Below are 23413 nucleotides of genomic sequence, written 5' to 3'. Positions count from 1 at the left end.
GAGTTTGTTCTGAGTCCTGGGCTTCACTCCCAGGGCCCAAAGCCTTTTCTTCCGTTCTCCCTCCTCATCCTCAGCTGTCTGTGGGTGGGAGCACCTGGGTGAGCAGCTCGGGGTGACTCGCGGGCTCTAGTCAGGAGTAAAGCAAAGCCCCAAGTTCATTATCTTTGAGGCCAGGCCTCAGGCAGGCTTGCCTGGGTTCCAGCAGTGCCCAAAGCCAGGCGGGGGTTGGGAGGGGGCAGGGGAACCAGGATGGACGCTGCTGATCTGGGGAGAGGAAGTGGGGGAAGGCAAGCAAAAGTCCCAGGTACTTGAATTTCTCCTCAGAGGATTCCCAGCTGAGAGGACCCCAATTTGGGAGGTTTGGAGCAGGGTCCGCCATCTCTGTTCTATGAAGTCCGAAGTCCCAGGTTCAAGCCTAGCTTTTCTGTTCACACACTTGGGCTCTTCTCTCTGGTTATCAGCTTCCTCATCTGGCAGTGATGAGGTGGGACCAGAGGAGGCCCAAGGGCCAGCTGGGCTCTAGATCTACAATTGCTGTGACTCAGGAGCCAAAGGATGTGCTTCTGTCCACAAGAGCATGGTACCACATGGATATACAAAAGGAGACACACACTTAGTTGGCCATCCACCTAGGACACAGGAACACACATCCACATGGTGTCACCAAGACCACACGCACCCCCACAGGAACACTATCTACCTCGCACTCGATGATGGAGTCAGCAGACACTGTGCCCCTCCTCCAGAGCCAAGGAGTGGGACAGCCAGCTGCAAATGTGTCCATTTGCAGAGCCACCTCTCCTCTTGGTCTTCCCCAAGAGCACAGGACACTTTTCTCCCTGGAGAGCTGAGGGCCGGGAGTGGGCTACAGGTAGGGGAGGCATTAAGGAAGGAGACCACTACTACTCCTGCTGCCCTCCCTCCTCCCCCCACCTTGCCTAGTTCACAAGACAGGAGGAAAGAGAGAAAGCAAAAAGTTGGAAAGAAACTTACCAAAAAGTTGGTAAGATAAATAGCCAGACAACCTTAGCACCACCACCTGGCCCTAGGAGTTAAAAAAGTAATAATAATATCAACCCCTGACCTAAACTACTTGTGTTATCTGTAAATTCCAGACGTTGTATGAAAATGTTCTAATACTGTTGCCCTAGTCATTCCCACGTTGCCAAATTATCGCTTCTCGGAGCCTTGATTGTAAGCCTTTAAAAAGGCCAAGATTTCTTTTTTCAGGAGTTGGTTCTTAAGTTTTTTTTTTTTTTTTTTTTTTTTGAGAGGTTTGGCTCTGTCGCCCAGTGTGGATCATGGCACGACTCGGCTCACTTCACGCCATTCTCCTGCCTCAGCCTCTCCGACTAGCTGGGACTACAGGCACCCACCACTATGCCCGGCTAATTTTTTGTGTTTTTAGTAGAGACGGGGTTTCACTGTGATCTCGATCTCCTGACCTCGTGATCCGCCCGCCTCAGCCTCCCAAAGTGCTGGGATTACAAGCGTGAGCCACCGCGCCCGGCCAGCTCTTAAGATCTTAAGACGCAAGTCGGCTGACACTCCCGGCTGAATAAACCTCTTCCTTCTTTTTTTTTTTTTTTTTTTGAGGCGGAGTCTCACTCTGTCATCCAGGATGGAGTGCGGTGGCACGATCTCGGCTTACTGCAAGCTCCACCTCCTGGGTTCATGCCATTCTCCTGCCTCAGCCTCCCTAGTAGCTGGGATTACAGGTGCCTGCCACCATGCCTGGCTAATTTTTGTATTTTTAGTAGAGACGGGATTTCACCATGATAGCCAGGATGGTCTCGATCTCCCGACCTTGTGACCCGCCCGCCTCGGGCTCCCAAAGTGCTGGGATTACAGGTGTGAGCCACCGTGCCTGGCCTCTTCCTTCTTTAATCTGGTGTCTGAGGAGTTTTGTCTGCGGCTCGTCCTGCTACAGCATCAGGAACAGGTGGGCTTGTCTGCAGCCTGAGAGTCACAATCCCCTTCCACCTTCTGGGCCTGGAGCCAGTCTCCGCCTCTCTCCCTTCAAGAGCCTTGCCAAGGCTGGAGAGATGTGGGGGTCAGGCTCTGGGGCTAAGAGGCAGCCCCTTGCTTTTACTGCCTGCTGCCTGCTTGTGCTTGAAACTCTGCCCTTCCCACCCATGCCTGCCCTCCTTGCCTGCCAGCCAGCAAGGCAAGGGGGGCCAGGGGACTGGCTCCTCCCCTTGCTGCCTCCTAAATTTACTCTGCAGCTATCAGGATGAGGCCCCCAATCCTGTTCGCTGCCCTGCTCTGGCTCCGGGGTTTTCTGGTAGAGGTAAGGTGGGCATGGGGGGGCAGGCCAGTGGGTGGGGTCCCCGCTCTCCAGGGCACATCCAGGCCTCCCAACTCTCCTCGGGGCCCCACAGCTGGTCTGCATTAGGCGAGGAGAGGCCACTCCCTTTCCACCAGGGCCAGCATGTGGCGCAGCGAGCGAGAACAGATTGCTCCAGCCTGCCTGGAGAACAGATGCGTCGTGGGCATGCCTCTGGGAGATGCCCCTTGGCCATGCGTGGGGCTGTCAGACACGGCAATAGAGCCTTCTTTTGGATCCTGGCCCTGCCCCACCACCCAAAGTGCTGGGATTACAGGCATGAGCCACCGCGCCCGGCCTCTTCCTTCTTTAATCTGGTGTCTGAGGAGTTTTGTCTGCGGCTTGTCCTGCTACAGCATCAGGAAGAGGTGGGCTTGTCTGCAGCTTGAGAGTCACAGTCCCCTTCCACCTTCCACCAGTAGCCTTCCCAGAGGCCTCTGTCCATTTCCCCCACTCTCTGCCTCCTTTCTTCCTGCAGGAGGAAGCATGCCCCTCCCTGGAAGGGAGTCCAGGCAGGGAGAGTGCAGGTAGGTGTCTTCAGCGGGGGAGGGAGTTCTGGGGGTGAAGAGTCGGTGGTGTGGGGCCAATTTTTCCACACCAGACTCTGCCTCTACCCTGGCTTTTTCTTATTTTTGGCCTTCCATTCTTCTTTAAGGCAGAAAGGCTGTTAGTGGGTTCTGAAAGCACCTCCTTTTCCCCAGGCCCACCCCTAAACGTGAACATCACCAGCCAGGGGAGACCAACTAGCCTCTTTCTGAGCTGGGCAACCCCGGAGCCAGGCGGGTTCACCCATGCCCTCCGCCTCACGCGTCTGAGCCCCCTCAGCTCTCCTGAAGGGCAGCAGCTCCAGGCCCACACCAATGCATCCAGCTTTAAGTTCCAAGATCTGGTGCCAGGGAGTCGCTACCAGCTGGAAGTGACTGTCCTGCGACCCTGTGGGCAGAATGTCACCATCACTCTCACCGCTCGCACTGTATGAGGCCTGCAGGCTGAAGGGGCGGAGGTGGCTGCCCTAGAGTGCTGGCAGGGAGCGCAACTTCTCTGTAGATCATGTCTAGTACAGTGACCCATTTAGGGGCACTACAGGCAGAGGGGTGATGCCCCTGTGGCACTGACCTTGGTGTCTCTCTCTCTTCTGCTGATGCAACCCCGTCAACTGTCCATGGACTGCAGCTCCACAGCCCCGGGAGCCCATCCAGCCTGGAGGCCTCATGGGGTGAGGCCCCCAGGGAGCAGGATGGCTACCGCCTTCTTCTCTACCACCTAGAATCCCAGACATTGGCACATAATGTCTCCATGCCCCCGGGCACCCTGTCCTACAATTTTGGCAACCTCTTGCCAGGTATCGAGTATCATTTGTAAGTTAACACCTGGGCTGGCAACTTCCAAGCAAAACCCAGCCTCCATCAGTGGACAGGTAAGTTGGGCACTTGGGCAAGGCCCCGGGTGGCAGCCAATCTGGGAGTGGTGGGAATGGTGGAAAGTCCAGAGCCTCATAGACAGCCATGTTCCAATGTGCCTGGGCTTCTGTGCTCCCTACTGCCAGGGTCCCTGCCAGCATCCTGCTCCAGGGGCCTTTCTTGAGCCTGACTTTGTTCTCTCCATCCTTCCTCCAGCCCCTGTGTCTCCAGACCTGGTACTGCATACCCTGGGCACCAGTGCCTTGCAAGCCTCCTGGAACGGCTCCAAGGGGGCTGCCTGGCTCCACTTGGTGCTCACAGACCTCCTAGGTGGCACCAATCTGACTGCAGTAGTCAGACGGGGAGTCTCCCATCACACCTTCCTTCACCTGTCTCAGGGCACCCCCTATGAGCTGACGCTCAGTGCTGCTGCCAGGCCCCACTGGGCAGTGGGGCCCAATGCCACAGAATGGACCTGTGAGTGCCTGGGGGTAAAGGAGACACAGCCGAGACTTCCCATCTCTTCTCTGTGGGTCAAGTAGCCAGGATACAACTGGCAGGGGAGGGGGTGTCTTTGGAGGCTCAGAGGGAGTGCGCCTCCAGTTGGCTGGTGGTGGGCACCTATCTGAGGGGATGATGGTGGTGACAGTAGTTATCAATTGAACCCTTCTGTGTGCTGGACTCTGTGCTAAGCTGGACTCTTTGCTAAGCTGGACTCTGTTTTTGTTTTGTTTTGTTTTTGTTTTTGTTTTTTGAAACAAAATCTCGCTCTGTTGCCAGGCTGGAGTGCAGTGGCGCAATCTCGGCTCACTGCAACCTCCGCCTCCTGGGTTCAAGCGATTCTCCTGCCTGAGCCTCCAGAGTAGCTGGGATTACAGGCACGCGCCACCACACCCAGCTAATTTTTGTATTTTTAGTAGAGACGGGGTTTCACCATGTTGGCCAGGATGGTCTTGACCTCGTGATCTGCCCACCTCGGCCTCCCAAAGTGCTGGGATTACAGGCCTGCACCACTGCACCCGGCCTGTGCTAAGCACCTTCTGTGTATTGTTTCATTGAATCCTCAGAACAGCCCTATGTAAGTCATATTATCCCCATTTTATGGCGGAGGGAGCTGAGGTTCAGAGAGAGGAAATCCAACCTTTCCTGCGTAGCCTGTGCGTGGGTGAGCTGACCTGAACCTGGGTTGGATGCCTGCAGAGCCCATGTTGGCTTTGCCATGGCTTTGCTGACTTTTTACTTAGAGAAGCCCCGTTGTGCAGTGGTTAAGGACAGACAAACCAGACTGCCGTGTTCTGAGTTTTGTTTCTGCCACCCACTGGCTATGCACCTCCAGACAAGTGTTTACCCTCTTTCTGTGTTAGTTTCTACATGTGGTATTCAGAACCACGCTGGCAGGTGCACATTTAATCACTTGATGTGTTTATTTCTGTTATTGTCCATGGCCAGATGGTAGCAGCCAGATCCCGGTGTTCATCCAGAATGTGGCAAGTGGTGGCTGCTAACACTGGGACAAGGCATGGCCCAGTACATAGAGAAAGAAGCTGTCAGAGAACCAGTGGGATTTCTCCCCTCTGCTGTTTAGGTCTTCCTGCATATATTTCTTTATTTTCTCCACAGATCCCTCTGCCCCCCTTGACCTGGTTTGACTCCCCTGCCCACCAAGTTCTGGGCAAGCTGGAAAGTAGGGCCAGGTGCACGGGATGGCTTCCTGCTGAGGTTAAGTGGGCCAGTGGAGAAGAATATCACTCTGGGCCCTGAGGCCCACAGTGTCACAATCCCAGGGCCCCTGCCCACTGGGCACTATGCTCTGGAGCTGAAGGTCCTAGCGGGGCCATATGACGCCTGGGCCCAGGCCAGTGCCTGGCTGGATGGTGAGTCCCCGCTGGTGGGGAGCAGGGCAGGATCCTGCCCAGGGGCATCTGCATCCAGAGGCTGGTGGGGCCTCGCTCTCGGGGCCCTGTCTCACCTCCAGATTCTGCAGCCAAGTCCAGACAAGGCAGTGGTGCCAAGCGGCAGCTGGATGGGCTGGAGGCCTCCAAGAAGCCCGGGAGACGGGCCGTGCTCTACATAGAGGGAAACCCGGGCCTCCTTGGAAACATCTCTGTGCCACCTGGTGCCACCCACATCACCTTCTGTGGGCCGGTGCCTGGGACCCGCTACTGTGTGAACATTGCCTCATCTCTGGGAATCATCACCCAGAGCCTCATGGGCCACAAAAGTGAGTGCCAGCCACTGTGTCCCCTGGCCCTGCAGCTGGAAGGCCTTGCCAGGGGAGGGAGGTCAGAGCAGGGGAGAGACTCAGAAGAGCTGGGCAGTGGGCACCAAAGGGCTGCAGGCAGTGCATGGACCCCTCACCAAACTGCCCTTCTCTTCAGGTCCCCTGGCACCACAGTCCCTGGAGGTTTTCAGCAGGGGTGGCCCCTCTGACCTGGCCATTGGCTGGGCCCCAGCACCAGGACAGCGGGAAGGCTACAGGATCGCTTGGCACCAGGGAGGGCAGCCAGAGGTCACTGGGCAGTCTTGTTGACTTGGGCCCAGACAATTCCAGCCTGACTCTGAGGAGTCTGGTGCCCGGCTCCTGCTATGCCATTGTGGGCCTGGGCAGAGAACCTTGGCTCCGGCGTCCAGAAGATCCACCCCTGTACTTGTGAGTTCCTGGCTGCAGCCTGTGGGAGGCCAGCCCCAGGTGGTAGGCTAGGGGACTGGCATCCTCTACTCTGCACTTCTGTGTGCCATATATATTTATATATATATGTTGAGATGGAATCTTGCTGTGTCACCCGGGCTGGAGTGCAGTGGCGGGATCTCGGCACACTGCAACCTTCAACCCCTGGGTTCAAGTGATTCTCCTGCCTCAGCCTCCCGAGTAGCTGGAATTACAGGCGCCCGCCACCTTGCCTGGCTAATTTTTGTATTTTTATTTTACTTTTTTAGTAGAGATGGGGTTTCACCATGTTGGCTAGGCTGATCTTGAACTTCTGACCTCAAACAGTCTGTTCACCTTGGCCTCCCAAAGTGCTGGGATTACAGGCATGAGCCACTGTGGCTGGACTGTGTGATATATATATATATATATATATATTTTTTTTTTTTTTTTTCTCAAGACGGAGTTGCTCTATCACCTAGGCTGGAGTGCAGTGGCGCGATCTCGGCTCACTGCAACCTCCACCTCCAGGGTTCAAGCAATTCTCCTGCCTCAGCCTCCCGAGTAGCTGGGGTTACAGGTGCCTGCTACCACACCTGGCTAATTTTTGTATTTTTAGTAGAGACAGGGTTTCACCATGTTGGCCAAGCTGGTCTCGAACGCCTGACCTCATGATCTGCCCGCTTTGGCCTCCCAAAGTGCCGGGATTACAGGCGTGAGCCATCGTGCCCAGCCTTGTGTGCCATATTCTTGACTCAGAAGGCCATGAGTACAAGATGAGGCCTTTCATGAATCTATTTGCAAGCAATTTCTACCTCCTTCCATCTGGTTAGCTATATACCCACCATCTATCCACTGTCCATCCATCCATCTGTCCATCCACCATCCATCCATCCATCCTACAATTATTTAATGAATGACTCCCATTTTCTTGGCATGAAACCAGTTGCTGAGGCCAAAAATGATGAATACTCCTCAGTGCCTCAGGAAGACAAGTAAACAGATGGCATATATATATATATACATATATGATATATATATATGATATATATATGATATATATATCATATATATATATCATATATATATATCATAATACCTGTTAATGCACTAATTGGAATGTGCATAACGTATTAGCTTAAACCATATGAAACTCCATTCCTATTGGTTAAAACGGCTGAATCTCAGGAATTTTATGTGGTTCAGTCTAATCTTTTAGGACTCACAGAAGGGACACCTGCTTAAAAAGTCAGAGGAAGTTTCCCGGAGAAGAGTGAGCTGAGTGAGAGCAGGCTGGTGGGGGGCAGGGTGGGGTCCTGCCCAGGGTCATCTGCTGGGGCTGGGGAGGATGGGTGGAGAGGACTTTAGCAGGAGGCTAAGCGTGCACCAAGGTCCACAGGCCAGAAACAGACTGAACGGGAACTGAACGTCAGCAGGTGAGCTGGAGACCGGGGCCCTAAGAGGTGTGACAGGGTTGGCACCATGCCCTCAAGGGGTGGACAGTCAGGGAGGAAGCGGGGCAGCAGGTGTCTGGGCAAGCATCTGTTTAAGAGGGTTTCCTGGGAAGGAAAGGAAGGGTGGTCTTTGAGCCCTGTGGAAGCAGGGGTTTTAGGTGGGGAGGGCTGGGAGCTTGCCTGGGGACTGAGGAGATGGGTGTAGCTCATGGGGAGGAGAGGCAGAGGATTCGGGTGACTCCACATCTGTTTCTTCCTTGTCCTTCCCCCAGTCCCTGCTCCTCCTGCCAACTTGAGCCTGAACCTTGCCACCCAGCCTCCTGCCCTGAGGGCTTCCTGGAGTCCCCCCCCAGTGGGGAGGGATGGCTTCTAGGTGCAGCTTTATAGCCTGAGGCCTCTGACTCTGGAAAGGGAGGAGACTCTAGCTGCAGAGGTCCAGAACTTCTCCTGGGCCTAGCTGTCACCGGGCACTGAGTTCCTGGTGCAGCTGTCCACTCTGCGGGGGCTGGATCAGAGCAGCAGCACCAATGCCACAGGCTGGACATGTGAGTGCCTTCTGATGGCCCTCCCCTACAGTGCTCCTTGGATTCCCAGGGGGCTGCATGTCCCCTTGGCCTCTGTGGTCTTCAGGCAGGCAGCTGGGCTGACGGTGGGGCATGTACCAGCTTAGGGTTTTTCCCTCGGTCCCTAGGCAACCCCACTAGGAGTAGGTAACCCCACTCCCCTCACTGGGACTCCCCCACGGCCCTGGCCCTTTAGGCCTTCTAGAAGGTGGGCAGATCCTTCTTAGAAGGCGTTTGCTCACTTGTACAGTGGCCCTGGGCATGATATTCCTCATGCTCTCTCATGGCTGGCAGTAAGGAGGTGGGTGGTAGTGGGCCACAAGTGGTTGATCATAACAATAGCAAGGCCGGGTGCAGTGGCTCACACCTGTAATCCCAGCACTTTGGAAGGCAGAGGCGGGTGGATCACTTGAGGTCAGGAGTTTGAGACCAGCCTGGCCAACACGGTGAAACCCCATCTCTACTAAAAATACAAAAATTAGCTTGAGGTAGAGGTTGCAGAGCCGAGATTGCACCGTTGCACTCCAGCCTGGGTGACAGAGTGAGACCCCCTCTCAAAAAAAAAAAAAAAAAAATCACAACAGCAATAGCTAGCGTTTACTGGGCACTCAGCCAGGTCTTCTACCTGTGTGCTCTCATTAAGTCTCATAACACCAAGCCTAGGACGTAGTTACTATGGTTTTCTCTGTTTCACAGATGAGGAGACTGAGGCAGAGAGGCAGAAAATAACTTGCGCCAGGTTCCTCAGCACGGTGGGGAGTTGGGATTCAAGCAGGCAGTGTGACCACCTCCATGCTCTTTGCCTTTACTCAAGTGCAGGACACGCAGCGAGGTTTTCTCCTCCCCGGAAGCCCTGGGGTCCCATAGAGTTGGGTTGGGAAGCTCCTCTCACGTGGCCTGAGTCTTCCTGCTCTTTCTGCCTGCAGAGCCCTTGGTGGAGCTGACGGATAGATGGGCCTCCCCACCCTCAGCGCATCCCTCTCCAATGTGGTGGCTCCTTCTACCCCTGCCCTGGGCCTCCCCTCCCAGCCTCCTCCTGCCCCTATCGCTGTTGTCTGGATCCTGCCTGAAGTACAGGCTGGGAGGGAGCTGGAAAGACGTCACCCTGGAAGTCAGGAGACCTGGGTTCTAGCTGGGGCTCAGCCCCTAGAGCAAACCTTGGCCTTCTTTGAGCCTCAGTGTCCCCATTTATAAAGAAGTGTTGACTTTCGGGCCAGGCTTGTGTGGCTCCTGAGTTCAAGTGAGTTCAAGCTTTGAGGGTGGAGGGGTGCTGCCTGGGCCCCCAGATACCTGCCTATCCATCCACATAAGGGCCTTTTTTTTTTTTTTGAGACAGAGTCTCCCTCTGTCTCCCAGGCTGGAGTGCAGTGGCATGATCTCAACTCACTGCAACCTCTGCCTCCCAGGTTCAAGTCATTTTCCTGCCTCAGCCTCCAGAGTAGCTGGAATTACAGGCACCTGCCACCACGTGTGGCTAATTTTTGTGTTTTTAGTAGAGTTGGGGTTTCGCCAGGTTGGCCAGGCTGGTCTCGAACTCCTGACCTCAAGTGATCCCCCCCACCTCGGCCTCCCAAAGTGCTCGGATTACAGGCATGAGCCACCGCACCCGGCTGCACATAACGGTATTTTTTTTTTTTTTTTTTTTTTTTGAGCTAGAGTCTCACTCTGTTGCCCAGGCTGGAGTGCAGTGGCGCGATCTCGGCTCACTGCAACCTCCATCTCCCAGGTTCAGGGGATTCTTGTGCCTCAGCTTCCTGAGTAGTTGGGATTACAGCGCCCACCACTATGCCCAGCTAATTTTTGTATTTTCAGTAGAAACAGGGTTTCACCATATTGGCCAGGCTGGTCTCGAACTCCTGACCTCAGGTGATCCACCCGCCTCGGCCTCCCAAAGTGCTGGGATTACAGGCATGAGCCACCGCACCCGGCCATAAGGGTCTTTAAAAGCTCCTTTGTGCAGGGGCTGGGAGAAGGGACACGGTTTAACACTCATGCTGCCCAGCCTAGCTCTGCCTTGAGAGAGGGGTGGGGATGTGGCGAGAGTAAGTGGTTAGTTCATCTGTTCAACTCAGGCTTAGCCTGGACTCTACTGCCTGGGGTCAGTGGCAGGCCCTGCTTTCCAGTGGAATCCTGGGCTCATTGGACGCCCTGAAATGGTGTCTCTAGCTCCTGGGTATTTCTTGATAGGGCCAAGGATGGAGGGAGAAATTGGGGTTCTTTTGGAGAGCGGGGAGCCAGAGATTTAGTGTAGATCGTTTCTCCCTGTTCTCCACACCCTCCATATCTTGCTCTCCTCGCAGGCCCACTTGCCCCTCCTCTGGTAAATGTGACGAGTGAAGGTCCCACCCAGCTCTGGGCATCCTGGGTCCATGCTCCCAGGGGCCGAGACAGCTACCCGGTGACCTTGTACCAGGCAGGCACCAGCGCCATCGGAGCCAAGGTGGCCAGCACAAGCTTTTCGAGTCTGACTCCAGGCACGAAGTACGAGGCGGAGGTTGTCACGCAGGCTGGGCCCCACCACAATGCAGCAGCCAACACCTCTGGCTGAACCCATGAGGCATGGGGAAGGCAGCGATGCAGGAGAGGTGAGCAAGGTTGCCCCAGAGAGCCCCGGGTCTTCCCTCAGTGGTGTCCCCTTTAGCCCATTTTCCATCTCCACACCCCAGGGCCCTGCAGGGGTCAGCAGGCCCTGGCATCAAGCATGGGGCTCTGAGGACTGGGGCTGGCGGCCTGGCTGATTGTTCTTCCTCCCTCCTTCCCTCTCTCTGTAGCCCTGCACACGCGCAGTGAGTTGGTGTCCATGCATGCGAGCACCGCTGTGGTCAACCTGGCCTGGGCCAGCGGCCCCTTGGGGCAGGGGATGTACTACACCCAACTCTCAGAGGGGGGCACCTCTCCTGGGAGCACCCCCTGGTGCCAGGCCAAGCCCACCTCATCCTGAGGGGCCTCACACCTGGATGCAACCTCTCCCTGTCAGTGCTGTGCCAGGCGGGGCCGCTGCAGGCGTCCACTCAGCGCGTGGTGCTGCTTATTGGTATGCTGACGTCAGCAGCGGGGAGGACGAAAGTGCCCTGAGGTGCAGGTCCGATTCAGGTGGGCAGCACTGCCCGCTCAACTCTGAGCCACTACTCTCTCCAGATGGATGCTGCACCCACTCTGCTCTGGGTTATGCACCTTACTCTTCTCCAGGTGGGCAGTCATGTCCAAAGGAGATGTTTTTCTGCCTGGCCGATATCCCTTTCCATGGGCGTAAATGCCCTGTCTCTCTATGCCTGAGGATTTCGAGAGCCCTTCACCCAGAAGCCCTGCCCATGGGGGTGCACTGACCCCCACCCAATGCAGAGCCTTTTGATTCCCACAGAGCCTGGCCCTGTGGAGGATGTGCAGTGCCAATCTGAGGCCACCTTCGTGGCCCTGACCTGGACGATGCCCGCCAGGGATGTGGGCACCTGTCTGGTGGTGGCAGAGCAGCTGGCGGCAGGAGGGAATGCTCACCTTGTGTTCCAGGCCGACACCTCCAAAAATGCAGTCCTGTTGCCCAACCTGGTGCCTGCCACTTCCTATCGCCTCAGCCTCGCCGTGCTGGGCAGGAACGGTCTGTGGAGTCGGGCGGTCACTCTGGCGTGTTCCACTTCTGCTGAGGGTAGGCAGCTTCTGCTGCCTCTGAGGCCCCCTCAGTTCCGTGTCTTCCTGGGGATGTCACTCCTCTAGTCCTGGCTGCCTGGGTTTTTCTCTGTTCCCCAGGGCCCAGCCCTTTCCTCTGGCCCTGATCTTGCTAGTTTGATACCGTAGTTTTGAGCCTCGTGTCCTGGTACCCTAGCCCAGGAATCTTCTAGTCCTTATTTAATTATATCCATTAGCCCAAAGTGTTGGGATTATAGGCGTGAGCCACTGCACCCAGCCTTGGTTCTTTAGCCCCAGGCACTGAGAGGCACTGGGGCTATGAAGGCATGGTCCCTGCCCTTGAAGATGGGTTGCTAGGCACCCAGTCAGGTCCTTACTCTCCTCTCCATCCCCAGCCTGGTATCCCCTAGCATTAGCCCTGGCCCCTGAGCTGGAGCCTGGGACAGAAATGGGAGTGATGATCCCGCGGGGTATTTTTGGCAAGGATGATGGACAGATCCGGTGGTACGGCATCATTGCCACCACCAACATGTCACATGAGTCCTGGGCCCAGGAGGGGATGGGGAGACCCTAGCTGTGGCATGGAGTAGGTGACAGCAGGGGAGTAAGATGGGGACTGAGACTGGTAAGATGAAATATGTGAGGCTAGTGTCAGTCTCGGAGCAGGAAGGGGGACCAGAACGTTCTGGAGGAGAGTGCTAATATGAATGGTGGGTACACGCTAGAGAGATAGGGTAGCCCCTCTGGCAGGAAGAGAGGCCTCGGCCCCACTGCCCACCCTGCTCTTCCCGTTCCCCACTCCTCTCTCAGTGCCTCAGCCTTCCTGGGAAGCCATCAGCCACATGTGGCATGACCACTACTACAGAGGACAGGACTCCTAGCTGGCCATCCTGCTCCCCAACCCCTTCTACCCGGAGCCCTGGGCTATGCCGAGATCCTGGACAGTGCCTGTGGGTACAGAGGACTGTGGCCACACCAAAGAGATATGCAACGGGCAGCTCAAGCCAGGTTCCCAGTATAGGCGAGCGCTAAGGCTGAAGGGAGTGATGAAACATAAGTTTCATTTGTGGTTTGTAAAGAAACAAGAGATCTGGATTGACTTATAAACAGAATGCATGTGATGGCCCATTAAGGCCAACAGAGTTATTTTGACTGAGCTTCCTGGCAGGCAAGGCAAAAACCTGAACACCCATCTGTTACGCAGTTCTTTTTTCAAAAAGGAAAGTGGAGTGTATTGTTTCAGCTTGCCAGGGCAGTTCCCAGGATATCCAGGTACCTATTTTTTTCTTTTTATTTTTTTACTTTCCTTTTCTTTTCTTTTTTTCTTTAGACAGTCTTATTCTGTCACCCAGGCTGGAGTGCAGTGGCTGATCTCGGCTCACTGCAACCTCTGCCTCTCAGGTTCAAGCGATTCTCCTGCCTCAGCCTCCCGACTAGTTGGGACCACAGACACAGGTCATCATGCCCAGCTAATTTTTGTATTTTTAATAGAGACAGGGTTTTGCCATGTTGGCCAGGCTGGTCTCCAACTCCTGACCTCAGGTGATCCACCTGCCTCGGCTTCCTAAAGTGCTGGGTTTACGGGGGTGAGCCACTGTGCCAGGTTCAGGCACCTATTTCTAGAGCTTCCTCTTACTCTCAGGCAAGGAAGATGGGGTTTGCTGTAAGATGGCAGACAGCATGATACATAACCTCTGCCAAGCTTGTCCAGCCTGTCTTATTTTGCTATGGTTCTGTTCTGTTTTAGGCTTTTAGCAGCCTGAGGCCATGGTTTGTTTTTTTTTTTTTTTTTTTTTTTTGACGAGTCTCACTCTGTTGCCCAGGCTGGAGTGCAGTGGCACCATCTCTGCTCACTGCAAGCTCCGCCTCCCGGGTTCACGCCATTCTCCTGCCTCAGCCTCTCCGAGTAGCTGGGACTACAGGTGCCCGCCACCACGCCCGGCTAATTTTTTGTATTTTTAGTAGAGACGGGGTTTCACCGTGGTCTCGATCTCCTGACCTCGTGATCCGCTCGCCTCGGCCTCCCAAAGTGCTGGGATTACAAGCGTGAGCCACCGCGCCCGGCGAGGCCATGGTTTTTAGTTTCTGTCTCGAGTGATAAACAGACAAGAGGGATGAGGAAGGGGCTTTACTGGCCCAACCAGAAATGGAAACTAAAAACCCATGACCGCCTCTTCTCTCCCCTGGACACCCCTGCTGGGGAGCACTTGCTATCTGAGTGTCTATTGCTCGCCACCCAGATTGCTGGGAGGGGCTTCACCTTATTTGCCTGCCCTTCCCCAACAGAAGGTCCTGTTTCTCTGCCCAGGTTCAGAGTTGCAGCCTTTACCAGGTACAGCCCTCCTGAGGCCATTAACTCCTTCTCAGCCTTCTCGGGTAGGGAGGGCACTGGGCAAGGGCTCCAGCTGGGCCCTGGAGATGGGGAGGAGAGCTGGGAACCCTCTTGTGTGGCTCATCACCAACCAGTAGCAGGAGGGACTGAGCTTAGACTACTGGGATAACATGTCCTGTCGAGCAGAGTGGGGAGACCCAGAGCCAGCGACGAAGGTGCTCTTGGCACCAGACTTCGCCTGGGCAAGCTGAGAGTGCAGGCAGGAGAGTCTGAGGCATTGCGGTGGTCTGCTGCCGTCCACACTCACACTGCCTCTCTATCCCCGGATGCTCCCAGGCCATCCGGGCTCTAGAACAGCCCTGACTAATAGAAATGTAAGGCAAGCCACATAAGTAATTTAAAATGTCTTTTAAAAACTACATTAAGCCGGGCGCGGTGGCTCAAGCCTGTAATCCAAGGTCAAAAAAAAGGTTGAAATTAATTTTATACATTTATTAAACAAAAACTAAAAATCAAAGGTGACCCATTAAAAACACTTTTTTTTTTTTTTTTTTTTTGAGACAGATCTATGCAGTGGCATGATCTCGGCTCACTGCAACCTCTGCCTCCCAGGTTCAAGTGATTCTCCTGCCTCAGCCTCCTGAGTAGCTGGAATTACAGGCTAATTTTGGTATTTTTAGTAGAGACAGGGTTTCACCGTGTTGGCCAGGCCAGTCTTGAATTCCTGACCTCAAGTGATCCACCTGCCTTGACCTCTCAGGTTGGCATTACAGGTATGAGCCACTGCAGCCGGCCAAAAACACTTCTAATGAGATATTTTACATTCTTTTCTTTCTTACTATGTCTTTGAAATCTGGTGTGTATTTTACACTTACAGCAAATCATAAGTTGGAATTGCCACATTTCAAACGTTCAGTAGCTACCGTACAGGACGCTGCAGTTCTAGACAGTCCAGGAAACCAGGCCTCTACCCTCTTTCTTCTCTTTTGATGGTACCAGGGAAGGGAGTGGGGTCTTTGGGGCATCCTGAGGAGTGGGGGGCAGGGAGGGGTTGCTGGTGTTGCCAGTTCCCATCCAGATGTTCCCCCCAGGCAGCCATCTCTGGCCTCAGTTTGATATCTGGGACTACTAGGGTAGAGGGGGTTTGTCACTGTACCCTTCACCCAGAGGGTCCCAGGTCTAGCAGAGCTTGGCATGACCCCGCAGGGTTTGTGGGACAAGGCTGCTATGTTCCACTCTTCCCTTCTTTCCACAGAGCCCTGGGCCAGTGTCTCCCCTGCAGTAGTGCCCCTGCCGGTAGTGGAGGGCCTCGTGGTGGGCTGTGTCCTCACCATCTGTGCTGTGCTGAGCCTGCTGTGCTGGAGGTGGGTAAAGGGGCAGAGGTGAGTGGGAGGGAAGGCTGGGGGCTGGGGAGAACTTTGTGACCAGAGTGGGCCAGCTCCCTGCCCCTGGGGCTGCCTCCCACGTGCCCCCTCACCCTTTGCAGGGCAGGGAAGAATCCATTTTCCCAAGAGCTGACAGCTTACAACCTGCGGTGAGTGCATTTTCCTGTGCCTCCCTGCCTTGTGGGGGCCATGGTGGCATTGCTGAAGCTTTCCTGGCCCCCACTCTGCTGTGACTGTGTCCCAGTCAGGGGGTTGCAAGGCTCTGCCAGACCCCCATTCTTCCTCAGCCACCACACCACCCCGAATGCCTTTTCAGTGCCTGGACCTCTCGCTCCCCGCTCCTCTCTGCCCACATGGCCTCTTCCTCCTCCAAATGCACTCATACGTAAGTGAGGGCTTTCCAGAGAAACAGAACCAACAGGGAGTGTGTGTGGAGAGAGGAGAGAGGAGAGCAGGGAGAGAGAGGACAGGAAGGTGGGGGAGATGAGAGGAGAGGGAGAGAGGGGGAAGAGAGAGATGTTGATGAATTGGCTCATGTGATTGTGGAGGCTTGGTGAGTCCGGGAATCTGGGGTAGACCAGCAGGCAAAAGGCTCCGGGAAGCGTCTGGAGGCAGCCTGCTGCCGGGATTCCTTCTTGCTCAGAGAAGGTCAGTCTTTGTTCTATGAAAGCCTTCGACTGATTAAATGAGGCCCAGCCACATTAGAGTTTACTCAGTGAACCACTTTAAATGTTAATCTCATACAAAAAACACCTTCACGGAAACATCCAGAATAATGTTTGACCAACTTTCTGGGCACTGCGACCCAACCCAGCTGACACAATATTAACCATCACACGCGCCTTCTCCAGTTCCTACCTTCTCCCTGACCAACCACGTAGATGGTATCAGCTCTTTGCCTCATGTCAACCTCCTGTGGGGCTGACATTAACTGAGTACTGGCTGTGCACAGGAGCCCTCCTCAGGACCTGGGGAGGGAGTCTGTGAGACTCACGCGTGTCCCCTGCCCCTTCTCTGTTCTTCCATATTGATGGTTTGCAGCCCAGACTGGGCATTGGAGGAGCTTGCTGGGAATGCACACTGCTCCACACCCAGGGTAGAGTTCAGGATCTGCGTTTCCAACAGGCCCCCAGGTGATCAGATTGTGCCACCGGGACTGAGGTCCCCTGCTGTGTACCCGTCACCCAGGGGAGGGCAGGCCAGGACTCTGCAAATCTAAGGCTGGGGGGCTACCCTCTCCACCTCCCACCAGGTAGACCCACTGGCCCATCCCCATCCACAGCTTCAGGCAGAGCTATGAGGCCAAGAGTGCTCACGCGCACCAGGCTTTCTTTTTGGAATTCGAGGTAAGGCCTTTACCACCCTTGAGCTCAGAGGAGTTAAGACTGGGACATGTCTGAAGGTCTAGAGGGAACTCCCAGTTGCACACTTGTCCCCACTGCCCCTCTCCTGGCATGGGGTGAGATGGGTCTACTTCAGCAACCAGTGCCTGCCCTTGATCCCTGCAGGAGCTGAAGGAGGTGGGCAAGGAGCAGCCCAGGCTGGAGGCTGAGTATGCTGCCAACACCACCAAGAACCGTTACCCACATGTGCTACCCCATGAGTGCTGGGGGCAGGAGAGGAGGCATGGCAGAGGGCTAGGGCTTGGCATGGGGGCGGGGGGCTTCATGTGCCCAGCCCTGAATGCACAGCTTTCACTCTCTGCAGACAACCACTCCAGGGTCAGGCTGACCCAGCTGGAAGGAGAGCCTCATTCTGACTACATCAACGCCAACTTCATCCCAGTGAGGGCCACCGGTGAGGCTGCCCATGGGATCTGGGATCTGGGATCTGCTCGGGAGATGGGCTGGTTTGCAGGCCACACAGGCCTTCATTAGCTGTAACAGCTCTCTAGGAGATCACCAGCTTGGGCTTCATGAGCTCAATCCAGCGGGTGTCTAGCAAGGGTCTACTGTGTGCTGGGCTCTGTGCTGGGCCTGCAGGAGGCAGAGCTGAGTTAGCCACATTCCCCACCTTCAAAGGAGCACGTGGGCATGTGTGTGACATTCACCACGTACTGTGACAAGGGCTGTAATAGAGGAAAAAACACTGTACTCAGGGCACATGGAGGAAGGAGAAATTTCATCCACCTGAGGAATTAAGAAAGGCTTCCCAGAGGAGGGGACATTTGATTTATTGAAGGATGAGTAACATTTTGATAAGTGATGAAAGAGGGAAGGACATTCTGTTGACTGGAAGGAGCAGCCAGAAAACAGCCAAGCAGTAATGTTCAGGCAGCGTGTGTGTGTGTGTGTGGTGGGGGGTGCATAGGGGTGAGGGAGTGGGGAGGTGCTGGGTGGTGGGAGGTGTAATGGGAAGGATAGCCTGGGGCTGAATGAAGGAGGGCTTGATTGTTAGGCTGAGGGCTTTGGACTCTATTTGGTGGGCAATGGGGAGCCATAGAAGATTTCTGAGCATAGAAGAAATGCAGTTTGGGTTTAGGAAGGTGACTCTGGGTGGGTGAAGAGGGTGGCCTAGGTGGGCTATTTAACTCATGTCAGTATCTTGTTGTTTTCATTGGGGTTTTTCTTGTCCCTTTGGGGTGGGACAGGGACGGGGTGGTGTCTCTGAAGTCGGCCCTCCTGGTTTGCATTCTGGGTGCACATGTGTTCGTGTGTTTGCACACATGTAGGTGTGTGCACAGCATCCTCACTCCTGGAGGTCAAATATTGGAAATCTGCTGTGTGCTTGACACCAAGCATCACCCGTTAACATGTTCCTGACCTCTGCCACCTACACCCGCCCACCCACAGGAATTCATTGCCTCTCAGGGGCCTCTCAAGAAAACGCTGGAGAACTTCTGACGGCTGGTGCGGGAGTAGCAGGTCCGCATCATCATCATCATGCTGACCATCGGCATGGAGAACGGGAGGGTGATGCGCCTTACAGGCTCCTGGAAAGGCCACCAGGTGGCTGAGTTCCCCTTGTGGGAATGGCCATGGCCCCGTTGGCATCTTCCCGCGGGGAAGGCGGGGCAGACTGAAGCGAGGCCAATCAGGCCTGGAGGGTGGTGGAACCACCTCCCACCCAGAGCCAGGATGGAGTGGTCCCTGGGATGGGGAGACAGTGGGAGGAACCAGGTATGTAAGCTCCCAGCTTGGCTTAGTTTCTACGGGCTTCTTGCCCTGGGCAGAGAAGGTACCAAGGGGTAGGGACTGCCCAGGGCCGGTGTCAAAGGTACCATCATGGATCCTTCCTTTCAGTAAGCCTGGCAGATGCAGGGCCCTGGGACACGCAGAGAGTCTGCCGAGTCTGTCCTCTTGCTGGAGCAGTGAGCCCAGGGCTGCTGGCCGCTGAATAAGGGCTGTTCTGTTTGGCACAGGAACCTAGTGGCTGACTCAGAATCCTGAGGGTCATGAGAGGTCTGAGGGCAAGGGTGCCGGAGCCCAGGCAAGGGAGAGCAGCTCCTGGAGGAGGGAGCCTTGGAGCTAGGTCATTACAGAGAGCAGAATCCCAGCAGGGTGGCAGGGACCAGAAAGGTGGGCAGGGAGGGGTGGGACTGGGTAAAGCAGGGGGCGGCAGTGATAGCTGTGGGCCCACAGCTGCCCTTCCCCTCTCCAACCTTCTGGTCCCAGGTGCTGTGTGAGCATTACTGGCTGACCGATTCTACCCTGGTCACCCGTGGTCACATCACCATCCACCTCCTAGCCAAGGAGACTAAGGATGAGTGGGCCAAGCGGGAATTCCAGCTGCAGCACGTGCATGCCCCAAGGATGAGGGGGTTGGACAGGCATTAGAGCTGAGACCCCTGAGAAGGTTGCCTCACTTCCTGGGTCCCTGGAGCCCTCTCTTTCGGAGGACCACAAGTACTCAGCCACCACCCAGGGAAGTGTGTGTTCGGGAAGGGGTAGGGAGGCACGGAGAAAGTTAAGAGCTTATCTGAGGCTGCACAGTGAGGGAAAGAAAGAGCAAGGGAGACATGATGCTTCCTGACCTCCTCCATGCCAGCTCAGGGCTCCTGCCTCACCCCATGCTCCCTGTGCCCATCTGCCTTCTCAGGTTGTGCACTGCTGGGGCAGGAAAGCCAGGGACCCAAATCACTCCTCTTCCCGGGCACCCTCTATATGCAGAGATTACCCAGGAGGCTAGAGAAGCACCCGAGGGCTCAGGAAGCACCCTGATGGGGGAGACATAGCTGCCACCCTCAAGGAGCAGTTGGTCTGCATCATCCCTGCCCTTAGGCAGCTGGGGAAGAAAGTATGAGGTCTGGGCCATGGGAACCTGGAGTTAGGAAGATAAGGAGCAGCAGCAGGGCCCCTCTGCCCCCTTGTCGCCTTCCCACCCCCTTCTCAGGTTGTCCAGCAACAGCAGCGGAGGGTGGAGCAACTGCAAGTCACTACCTGGCCCGACCACAGCATCCTCAAGGTCCCCAGCTCCCTGCTTGCCTTTATGGCACTGGTACAGGAGCAGGCAAGGGCCATCCAGGGCATGGGACCCATCCTGGCGCACTGCAGGTGAGGGCAGGTGAGTGCATAGGGTGGAGAGCCCCCTGCCTGGCTTGGGGGTGTGGGGGGCTCTTGGACTGTTGGGGGAGCTGGGGACATGGGCAGCCCCTTCACCCATTCACCTCCTCAGGGGCTGTCCCTGCAGTGCGGGCATGGGCCGGACGGGCACCTTCGTGGCCCTGTCGAGGCTGCTGCAGCAGCTGGAGGAGGAGCAGATGGTAGACGTGTTCCATGCTGTGTATGCACTCTGGGTGCACTAGCCCCTCATGATCCAGATCCTGGTGAGGGCCTCACAGGCTGGGCTGGGCAGCTGGGACCCTGAAGGAGTGGGAGGGAGGTGGGTGGCCACAGGGCTACAGGAGGGACCAGGAAAGAGAGCTCATGGGGCACACAGAAGACCCTGGGGAGAGGGTTTCAAACACATCAACATCCTCTCTGGGCTGTGCTTCCTATTCTGTGAAAGGGGAGGTGGGACAGGACCCTGTCAGCTTTGACACCATGGGACGGTGGAGGGAAGGCTTCTCAGTGGCTCCCTCTCCCCTCCTACCCGATCCCTGCCTTGCTGGTCAGGGCCTGGAAAATCTCCCCGCAGGCCCCCCTCACTCCTTGCTGAGCAGCCTGATGCCCTTCCCCCTGGCAGAGCCAGTACGTCTTCCTGCACAGCTGCCTACTGAGCAAGATTCTGGAAGGGCCCTTCAACATCTCTGAGTAAGTCCCAGCTTCCCTGTGCCTCCCACAGGCAGGCTCCCTGCTCCTGTTCGTGGGCAGAGCCGAGCAGACTAGAATGGGGAGCTGGGGAACCTTGAGTGCCTTCTCCCTCTCCAACCCCCCCCCACCAGGTCTTGGCCCATCTCCGTGACGAACTTCACGCAGGCATGTGCCAAGAGGTCAGCCAATGCCAACGCTGGCTTCTTGAAGGAGTACGAGGTACACTTCAGGCCAGCAAGTGGGTGACAGCCAAGGGCAGCCTTCCCCTGCTGAGCCAGCCCTGCATGGGACCTCCCAGCCTCAGGGTACCCATCTCCTTCCCAGCTCTTGCTGCAGGCCATCAAGGATGAGGCTGGCTCTTCCGCACCCCCGCCTGGCTATGAGCAGGACAGCCCCGTCTCTTGTGAGTCTCACTGTGGACCCTGTGGAGGGGCAGGGGGCCAGCGTGGGCTGGGGGCCTCTGGCAGCTTCACCCTCACTGTCTTCCCTCAGATGACCGTTCTCAGGGGCAGTTTTCTCCGGTAGAGGAGAGCCCCCCTGACGACATGCCTGAAGCCTGGCTCTTCCCTGTGAGATGATGCTGGTTTTGCCACTGCTTCCTGCCCTCTCTGACCACCTGTACTTCCCAGGCTGGGGCTGCTGGGGGGTCCCAGAGTTGTGGGCTGGGTAGGGGACACCCTCAGTCTCTGGAAGCCAATGAGCTGTGCTCTGCAGGGTGGGCCCTCTGGCTGTGATCATATGGTGTTGACTGGCCCCCCAGGGCCAGAGGAGCTCTGGGAGCTGATGTGGCAGCACGGGGCTCATGTGCTTGTCTCTCTGTGCCCACCTGATGCCATGGAGAAGGTGAGAGAGCAGACGACAGAGGAAGGGAGGCTCAGGAGTTAGGGCTGAGGATGGGGGCGGGGAGTTTGCAGTGCTGTCTGTGACTAGGGCAGGGGCAGAGATCTCAGGAAGTTGCCTGAGCAGCCCTAACTTGGTCCCAGCCACAGGAATTCTGGCCAACAGAGATGCAGCCCATAGTCACAGACATGGTGACGGTGCACTGGGTGGCCGAGAGCAGCACAGCGGGCTGGCTCTGTACCCTCTTCAGGGTCACACATGTAGGTGTTGGGGCCACAGGGCATGGGATGGTGTGTGGGGGAAGAGTCCTGTGCGGGCTCCCTCTGCCCTCTCCAGCACCAATGCTGATCATGTCTTTGCCCCAGGGGAGAGCAGGAAGGAAAGGGAGGTGCAGAGACTGCAGTTTCCATACCTGGAGCCTGGGCATGAGCTGCCCGCCACCACCCTGCTGCCCTTCCTGGCTGCTGTGGGCCAGTGCTGCTCTCGGGGCAACAGCAAGAAGCCGGGCACACTGCTCAGCCACTCCAGGTGTTGCTGGACAATGGTCTTGGGGGAGTAGACACTGGAAGCCCCTCCCTGTCCCTCTGGCATAGCCTCAGATCTCCCTGGGCCCTACTTGGGTTATGTGTCAAAAGGACACAGTCTCACAATGCCCCTGTCTTCTCCACACCCTACCCTGTCCTCAGGAATATGGTGGGAATTTACCGTCTCCCTCCTTGGGCCCAGGCTGGCTGGCTGGTTGACCAAGTGTTCGGTGTCCCTTCTCAGTTCCTGCGCCCAGGTTGGGTTTTCCCACATCCCTGGACACCCCCGCCACACCCCCTTTAGGTACGTCATCCAACTCTAGGTCAGTTGCAGCAAGGGTGCGACCCAGCTGGGCACCTTCCTGGCTATGGAGCAGCTACTGCAGCAGGCAGGGTCTGAGTGCACCGTGGATGTCTTTAACGTGGCCCTGCAGCAGTCTCAGGCCTGTGGCCTTATGACTCCAACGCTGGAGAGAGGCGACCAGAGGCGACGGGGCTGGGGTGGGGGCGTGGAGGCGTGGGGGCGTGGGGGCGTGGGGGCGTAGGGGCTCAGCTGTGAGAAGGGGCGGGGGGATGAGGGAGCTTCTGCCCAGGCCTCTAGGCAGCACCACCCGGGTAGCCACCAGGTGGCGCTGTGGACCGCTGTGCGTTCGCCCAGATGGAGCCCTAGGGGTTGGGACACACGAGGGAGGGAGCCTTTTTCTGTTAGATTGGGGCAGGCAGGGCGAGCCTCCTAACCCTATGTCCATCTCCAGAAGCAGTATATCTACCTCTACAACTGTCTGAACAGCGCGCTGGCTGACGGGCTGCCCTGAGTCGGCACTGGTCACTGTGCAGGAGAGGTTTGTGCCCTGTGGGATGGGGACAGCATTCCTGACACATCCACGTGGGCCTGGGCTCCCTGGAAGGGCGGCCTCCACTGGGCTCTCTACTGCGAAGGTACAGGGTCTTGGAATAAAGACCTGTGGCCAAGCGTGAAGCTCAGTGTGTTCTGTCTGTCCGTCCTCAGACCTGGGCCCAGTGTGTGGGTCTTGTGGGCAAACGTGGAGCCGGGATGGAAGCTAGGACCTGGAGTCTGGTTGAACTAGGTGACCTGTGGGCCCTATGCTGTTGGTTTTTCCCCTGA

At 56.3% G+C, this 23413-nt stretch overlaps 1 pseudogene; it reads left to right on the top strand.

Annotated features, from left to right (window-relative positions):
• Window positions 1-2233: 2233 nt before the first annotated feature.
• LOC116457323 (receptor-type tyrosine-protein phosphatase V-like) lies at window positions 2234-23102 on the top strand (annotated as a pseudogene).
• The last annotated feature ends 311 nt before the right edge of the window (window positions 23103-23413 follow it).

The sequence above is a fragment of the Hylobates moloch genome, unplaced genomic scaffold (assembly GCF_009828535.3).
Source record: "Hylobates moloch isolate HMO894 unplaced genomic scaffold, HMol_V3 SCAFFOLD_18, whole genome shotgun sequence".
In the NCBI taxonomy this organism is placed as follows: domain Eukaryota; kingdom Metazoa; phylum Chordata; class Mammalia; order Primates; family Hylobatidae; genus Hylobates; species Hylobates moloch.
This window is presented reverse-complemented; position numbering and strand designations above follow the sequence as displayed.